The following is an 8,734-nucleotide window of genomic DNA, read 5'->3' on the forward strand; positions in this document are numbered from 1 at the left end:
CGCACGCACGTACGTACGCACGCACGCACGTACGCGCGAACGCGCGAACGCCACGCTTCCGGTATCCCTCGTCGCCGGACACCGGGATTCGGCGAACGGCACCACCTTCACCGAAACACTACCGTCGCGATCTCTTCCCTTCTCCTCCTCCTCCTCCTCCTCCACGTCCTCGTCCTCGTTGTCGTCGTCGTCGTCCTCCTCGTCCTCGTCCTCGTCTTCCTCCTCCTCCTCCCCCTCCTCCTCCTCCTCCTCCTCCTCCTCCTCCTCCTCCTCGTCCACCGCCTCCGTCGTCGTGCTCTCGCTAGGTGGAAGGTAGTGTCAACTACATCCCACGTTTGTTCCTCTCGGTGGAGACATCGAGTCTGCGAGCAAAGACACAGAGTGGATATACAGAAGAATTGTCAGAAATTATTAGTACAATAATATTAATGGGATCGCATCAATGGGATTGGATTCGATATCTCTGCTCTCTCGTAGATATTCGGTACATTTCACTTCCCCCGATATGTTTATTTCATATGACATTTGCTTGGAAGCGAACGTCGAATATCAATAGCTGCGAGAGACATAGAAACGCTTTCGCACTGAGCATTTCCGTGCGACGACAAATAACGGAATTTCAAATATAAGCTAATACGTGACTTTTATTAGAAAATACAAAATCTGTGCATTCCCTGCAGATTTAATTGCCGCGCTGCTCGAGATACGCCTATCCATTTGACACGAGTACTCGCATCTGGTTTCGCGCGCGAGGGACGATCCGCCTTAAATTCAGGCTCTCTGCCGTCATCGCGCACCCGACAGACACTCCAGTGGCGTATTAAAGAAGAAAAAAAAAGAGGAAGAAGAAGGGAGTGAAAGTTCTTTTGTCGTACTTCACGGCGCGAGACTATGCAGTCAGGCGAACCGCGAGAAGCGCAACGTATAATGCCGCGGGGCTTCCACTCCGTTTCCGCGCGAAAGGGGCTCTTTTTCCTCTCCTCACCCCCTGACCGCTACTTCATATTTAACGAGCTACTTATTCGCCACTCGCGCGGAAACCACACTCGCGCGTCCCGCACCCCAAACACGTCTCGAACGTATTAAATAAGCGTCGTCCGCACTTCCGTTTCCGCGAGAACACGCGTCTATAACGCGCTTTTACTATATAGGCGATTCCCGCGTATACCAGTCTCGCCGTCTTATCGAATACTCGAGAGCGAGAAAACGGATTATCGATGATCAGATAGTTGATCCTTTTTTTTTTCGCTAGTAACGCGATGTAACGACGATAATCTCCTGAATCTTAATTCCGTTAGCCACATCGAAAAATTTCTCGTGCGCTTTTTACGCGAGTTAAAAGAATCCATTTACTCACGGAACTTTCAGATCCGACGTTGCACCTCTCCGTCAACGAGATCTACTCGTCTCGTTTAAAAATTTAAAGGATAGAAATTACCTCTTTTACCACGATTCGTACGCGAGGGTCTTTCCATGTAATAAGCGTTTTAATACGGAAGTAAAACGCCCGTCCGGGGCAGCTTGCGCGAAAGACGTCAGGTCGAAGTTTCGAACTTGTTATCGTTTAGAATCACAATTCGATCGCATGGCACTCGTCTCCGTCGTCGAAGACACGGTGCCAGCTCGCGAGGGGAGGTAGCGGCGGCGGCGGCGGCGGCGCTCCAATTACGGACGTATTTCACTTGCGGACTTGTCCGCTTAAACGGGCGCGCCGCCGCCCGTCGCCACGGCGCGGCCTTAATACGCCCAGGAAATTTTGCGAGTGTCACGAATTAGGGAGCCTGTGCAACGGCGCATCCGAAGGAGGACGTCAAAGGATGCCAGTTAATTTGTGCAATTATAACTGACAGCACAAGCAGATTAAACACGGAGACATGGCAAATAAAATGTGTTTACATATTAATAAATAATTTTCCCTCGTTTCAACGATCAAAGACTGTTATATTGAATCGTACGAAAAAGATTCGAAGATTTAAAAAAGTATATATTGACTCGAGATTAATTTCACTTTCGCAAGAATATATTAGAATCTTAGTAGCTTTACGTATCGAAAAGGCAAAGGCCTGTTGCGAATTAAGCCTCGGAGAGGATGAGAATCAGTAAGCGGAGTTCATCCTTAATTTAATTTCGGACGGATTTTGCTGTAATAAAACGTTGTTGCGGATTTAAAGTTTAACTTCCAATTAAAGGCGGTTCAAAAATTCTTAAGAATCCGCCTCCTGATTCTCCGCCGAGAAGACGCCTTCCACGAGGCGGCCTGCCCGATCGAAGGATTCCTTCGAAAGAGTCCTGGCCTTCGCCGCGTGTGCGGTGACACTGAGGGAGGAGGTAGGAACGTGCTCGAAGGTAAGTAACGTACTCGATAACTGCCATAATTGCGACAGATTCCTCATCGAATGCGGCCAGTTCGATATCCCTGGCGAGGCGGCCGAGCTGCTGCTGCGGCAAGGGCGTGGAAGGATGCATGTTGCGCCAGGTGTGCAACGCGATTACCTCCCCGTTAAGTGCGCATGGCATGCTCGACGTCTGTAATTATAGAAACGCCAGTGATATTTAAATCCTTTTTGGCGAATGAGCGCCGTGCAGGGAATATCTCAGGACTGACTCGCGAGTACTGAAACTACTGGATAGTGAGCGGTGAATTAAAGGGCCGCCTTCTCGAAGATCGAAACTCCGAGCGTTATTTCGCTCACGGAAAGCGACACCTCTTCTCGGGGTGCCTTCGAAACCGTTTGAGAAATATTTAAAAGGGATTTAAGTTACTGCCTGTCTCTCTTTCTCTCTCTCTCTCTCGTAACTGTTTCTACAATCTTACAACCGTGCGGTACATAAATAAGTTGGCCGTCTGTCTCGAAGTTTAAATAATACACCGCCCTCTCCGCTCCCTTTTAAATCTTGCGATCCATCCAGCATTCGCGAGGAGAGCCCAAAATTAGTTTCTCTTTTGCAGAAGCGTGAAACGGAGAACTGTCGAGGATATCAGCGATATTACTGGGCTGAATCAATGGCTGTTTTACGCCGGTCGACATTTACCGCGGGGAAACAAAAGCGTGGCGTACTTCGCCGTTTGTTATTCGTTGGTATTAACGTTTCCGCAAACTGTAGTTTCTCGCGCGCGCGACGACGAGTAGGCGCGAACTTCAGTATCGAGCTTCTCGGTATAACGTTTTGCGAAGGTCGAACGGCGTTCGCGCGTCCGCCTCGAGATAATCGGAAGCGAGTTGACGGGACGTCGTTCGAAAATCGATGCGGGCTTGTAATTTTTACTTTATGCCGTTCTAACAACGGCATTGAATTGTTCGTCCCTCCAGGTAGCCTCATTTCATTATACGCGGAACGCTATATGAAAAAAAAGAGCTCCGTGTGAATCGAATTTCTTAATACAATGACACGTTTTAACACGTCCAATAGAAGATTTCTCTTCGTTTCGTCGGCAAATCTCTGTATCGCTCGCGCGCTGACGTAATCAGAGTTGAGTGTACGGTGAATCACGATATTTCATAAAGCCTAAGTGTACTCTCTTAATGTTTCATGTGCACACATACGGAAATTACACGCGGCAGGGATGTTTAGTTTGACTACTAAAGCGCAACAGAGCGTTAAAGGTGGTCCCGGGACGAAGGCGTTTAAATCGCAGTGGATGGCTGCCAAGAGGTCGGCGGTAGTATTACCGAGCGCTATCGCTACTTTACGCACTATGAACTCCGGGGGGCGAGGGAGGGAGGGGGGTTTCTTTTTTTATGAGAAAAGCCAGCCGCGTCACTGTAAAGAGAAGGATCATGTAACCGCCTGGCGACGAATAATATAGAACACAAAGTGACAGCAAGATTTTATGACTTTTGAAAATACCGAAATTTCGTTATTTGAAGGAAATTCCACAAAGTTATCGCGAAATTCGAGAAAAAGTGTCCGACCTTAATCGAACTTTAAACGTGTGTGTTCGAGAGCGATTAATACGGATAATCAATCAGATTTATCACACACATGATTTCTTCCGCCTGCAGAAGACGGTCCCGCGATTTCGCTGTGGTTCGCGGATATAAAGGCGGCTATATACGGTCGAGCGGTTAAACCTCCGTTCCCGTCGTCGTGCTCGCATTGGTTTGTATAGAACGGCTAGCGTGTCACAATGGTGTAACTATCGGGGCTACACCGCCTCGTAGTGTATCCGATCCGCTGGAGAATAGGCGCTATAACGACGACGAGAAACGGCTCGGTGGATAGTGGCTATGCGCTGACCCTATACACCGTATCACGCGACCTGCTCCATAAATAAATATAGAAACGCATAGAAACGCGCGCCGGTCTCGTTAACGGCGTCGCCGCCGTGTAACGAACACTGGCCTTAATTAGTTTGTTAATACGCCTAGACGATTCGGACGGTCACGTATCGCGAGCCACCAGTTTTCCGCACGCGATGCCGGAAAAATGCTAACGAAGCCGCCGCCGCCGCGCCGGTCGCCGCTCGGAGTCCGTGAGGACATCCGCCTCCGCGGTTTATTCGAATCCACAACGTGGTGGACCAAGCAAAATCGAGCGCCGGGCGGAAGGGATTTAGCGCGATTCGCCAAGTGATATCTCTCAGGGGACCGTCTCTCAGGGCGTTATAAGAACAACCGACGTCATTTCGCGATTAAGAGGCGGAGAAAAGCGTAGGACGGGGCTTTCAGAAAGGGAGGATAATGCACGCGTCGTTGAAACTTAAATGTTGAAATTTCCGTTCTCAATAGTTTTGGCATCCGCGAGATTATAATATATATATACGGGGTGGACCGTTGAAGACAATTGAAAACCGCCACGGTAGTCGGCAGTCACATTTTCGCGGATCGGAACGCTCTCGAACACTTATTGTACCACGGCAGAACGAAGGGAAAGAGAGAGAGGGAGGGAGAGAGGGAGAGAGTCTGTAATGCCGTTTAAAATAAACGCCGGTGACAGCCACGGGTTGCAGCGTGCAGATAACTGCGTGTGTCGCGCGTGTGCGCATTCATTGCAGGACAATGCGGAGCGATCTTTTAAAAGAGATCTACTTCGCGCGCACCTATACAGACGGCTCGCGGATGATGAGTATTAAAATCGTTTGCGTCACTGTCCGCGATGTTCTCCGTTAAGTAGACAGGCGGTAGGCCGCGCGGGCGCGAACGCGATTATTCGCTGCCAGGATGCGTGTCTAATAATACGTAATGCACAATGCTCGGCGTATCGCGCGATCGGATCGAAGTCCTTCGGCTTCCCACGCCCGCGGAATATCACGCGGTTCTCTCTCTCTCTCTCTCTCTCTCGTGCAGAAATAAATAAATGTACATTTGTTCGCGCGAGACCGACCGAGCTTGATCCTGACGGGTTCTACGAAATTTCCTCTTGACGTAACAAGAGAAATGAGAGAATAAAAGAGAGAGAGAGAGAGAGAGAGAGAGAGAGGGAGCGTACAAAGATAAATGTTATGGGTTACGTATTCTAAAGTGATGCATGTAAAGGATATTTTTCTTTAATTTTCAAAACAATTTTCCGAGACAATTTCGTAAGTCAACGGCAATTCGCTGATCGAAATCGAAACGATTCTTCATTATCAAAAATAAATTTGTATGTCTCTTATATTATAACAGTGAGAAATTTGAGAGAGAGAGAGAGAGAGAGAGAGAGAGAGAGAGAGAGAGAGAGGAAAAATGCAAAGAGAATACGGAGGCGCAATCGCGGAAGAATAACGTGGAAAAATAAACGCGATATTTCTCGCATCAGCGACCGCGCGTTTCGCCCCGCGTGCGATCGCGATTTTGCGCCCCGGCGCGAAAAGATATTTATCCTGAGAGAAGGATCTGTATAAATGCACCTGACTAGCGGGAAATATAAAAATAATGTTTCAGCCGCGTGTAATAATGTAAACACTTTTATCGGCTATCGATTTCGGTCGACCTGCGCCGCTCCTTTTATTACGGGAGTATATATCGGGATACGTGATCCGAGATTGATTGCGGCTAACTAAGTCTAAGTCGCGGCATTAACGAAAAGTCGATCTCGTCGATCTCGCGGCTTTGCCGGGGACCGTCCCTCTGCATTGGGTTATACATCCCTCGGTTCCGAAAGACCGCGTCTCTCGGATCCGCCTCCTCGCGCGCGCAAATTGATAATATGCATAACGCGCGCGCGTTCGAACAGGGGCGTGCGCGCGTAAAACATATTAATGACTAAACGGAAAAAAAAAATAGCAGAAGGTCGTGATCCACTTATATGCATCTCTCTCTGCTTATTACGAGGCGTTACAGCCGGCGGCAGTTGCGGCCGCCCTGGCGGCTACACAGTTGAACTATAAATAAATTTTCCGATACGCTGCTCTTTTTGCCGATGAAAAAAAAAATATATATATACACACACACACATATATATACGTTCTTTCCCTGCACGCGCGTAAATGCGCGCGTAAATTGCGCCGTGCATATTTTTACGGGCCCGTTCCGTGCACGGTCGCCGTTAACGTCAACCGTCCTCTCCGGGTCCGCGCCGCACATCCCGCGTTGTAAAAAATCCCTCCACTAGCGGCGCGCGGAAACCGCGTTTCGAAAATCGAAGTCACCACCGGGTGCCGCGTGGCGTACCGAGACCGCCGTTAATAACCTTTGATATTTCATTAATGAAGAACACTTCTTTGTTTCTCGCTCGGAAAGGTTACGGAGGAACGTAATAATAAAGCGTTGCTTCTCGGACGTTAAACATTTGTCTCCCTCTCCTCGTGCCAGAGAGAGAGAGAGAGAGAGAGAGAGAGAGAGAGACAATTGAAAACGTGCTGTCAGGAATGATAAAATTCGCAGCGAACCGCTGCGGCCTATATATATTTTTGTTCACTTCGTGAAATAGAGAGAAAGAGAAAAAGAGAGAGACAGAACCCCTCCAATACGGTCGATAAATATTAACCGCGATTAATATATAATCGACCGTATCAATCACATTTTAAATTGAGCGAACACGGACTAAATCGGGCAGAGACGTTTACATAATCGCCGCGCGGTTGCACGCGGTCGAAGATGTACACCGCGCCTCTCGGTATCCCACCCCTGCCAAAGCCACCGCTTTGCCGTTTGCCGGCGGATTAAGGGCAGAGAATGGAATGGGGGCAAAAAGGATCCCGATTAGGGAAAAAGGAATCAATCGTGGTATCAATCGTCGCGCTCGCCTCCCCGGTTCACCCCAGGGTGAAACAGGTGGCACACTCGCGTTTTACCGCGCTCTGCGGCTTTTATTACATTTTGCTCGCTAGTAGACATAAATGGGACATGTCGATCGAATTACTTCTAACGCGCGCCATACCTGACGATGAGGCCGACTATATCGGTGAGGTGGCCTATACGGCTAGGTCGGGGAGGATGTCTCTTAAGAGAAAACGGTAGATGTATGTACAACCTAATTCGGTAAAGGGGTATAACACATAGTCGACCAGCCAGGTATCTCTCACGTCGATGTACACATACACGCGAGAGAGATGCATCGGAAGTCCCGCCGGGCCCCCTTCCCTTCTCCGCTCGCCGGATCTTGCTTCGCTTCGCGAATTTCGAGTTGATCCCTCTTTAGTGAAATTTTAAAGATCGTTTATACCCGATAGCTCTCTAACCCGCGATATCTAACGCGAGTCGAGCGAAAAAGGAAAGAGAAAAAAAAAGAGAAAATGAAGAAACGACAAAAAAGCGGAGGGAAAAATTTCCAAACGGGATTAAAAAAACAAACGCCGTACGACGAGAGGTACGTTACGCGGTTGTAAAAATAGAATGGAAAAGGAGGAGAAAGGGTTGACGGCGGCGACGGAAGCGGGCGGAATAAGGTTCGCCTAATCGTAAAATCTTCGAGCGAGTTCTCGGGCTGAAAATGGATCGGCTTTTCCAAAGCCTTTGAGAATCCGCCGAAGGCTCGAGAAAAACGCGCGATTTCCTGATACACCCTTCGCATAGCGTTCGCACCGAGACCCTCGGCCTTTGCGTCAAAGGGCGAGGCAAGAAATTCGTAATGCATATAGGATCCGAGGCTCGGAGCTTTACTCTTTCCGCCGGGATATACCACGGGGGACCCGACGACTCCCCTGTTTCTATTTTTCCGATGGATACGCCGAGCGAGCGATTCGACGCTCGATTGAAATTCGCGTGATCCCTCCCGTTCCTTTGTTTGTCCGTCGGCAAACTTAAACTAGCGTTAACGTAGGTCGGGGTGTCGTGGGCACCCCGCCACCCCCTCCACCCTCGGATCTCTGCTACTCTCCGAATACGAAATTACGACGGCGTAAGTTTTCACGGAACAAAATACGTATAACAAATCTTCGGGTATCATTTTTCGCGAAGCTCTTATCGCAGATTGCATCCGTGCGTCGCGGGCGTAGGGCGAAAGATTTCAAGCTAACGAAATATTCTGCCTTCCGATAAGGCGAAAATGCCATAACGGACATTATCATTATCGCTGAAAGCTGTCATGTTCAGCTGAGAGGCAGAGGACAGGCGACAGATTGTTATCGCGGATTGTAATAGGTTCGTTCTCTCTTCAACTGCCACTTTTCGCACTTGTCTACATCCTCTCTTCTCTCTCAATTTTCCCCCCCCCCTCTCATTTTTCTTCGCCAAGCGTGAACTACAACGCGCCGTTTCACTTAGAAGGCGAAGAGTCTAATAAAGTGCAGCCGGGAAAGAACGGACCTAATGCGAAGAGGTGTCGGGTCGGGGGAATTCAAAGCTCTCGTGCGGTGCGACCGGAACTGTAA

Source organism: Wasmannia auropunctata, unplaced genomic scaffold (assembly GCF_000956235.1).
Source record: "Wasmannia auropunctata unplaced genomic scaffold, wasmannia.A_1.0 LD336078.1, whole genome shotgun sequence".
NCBI lineage: Eukaryota > Metazoa > Arthropoda > Insecta > Hymenoptera > Formicidae > Wasmannia > Wasmannia auropunctata.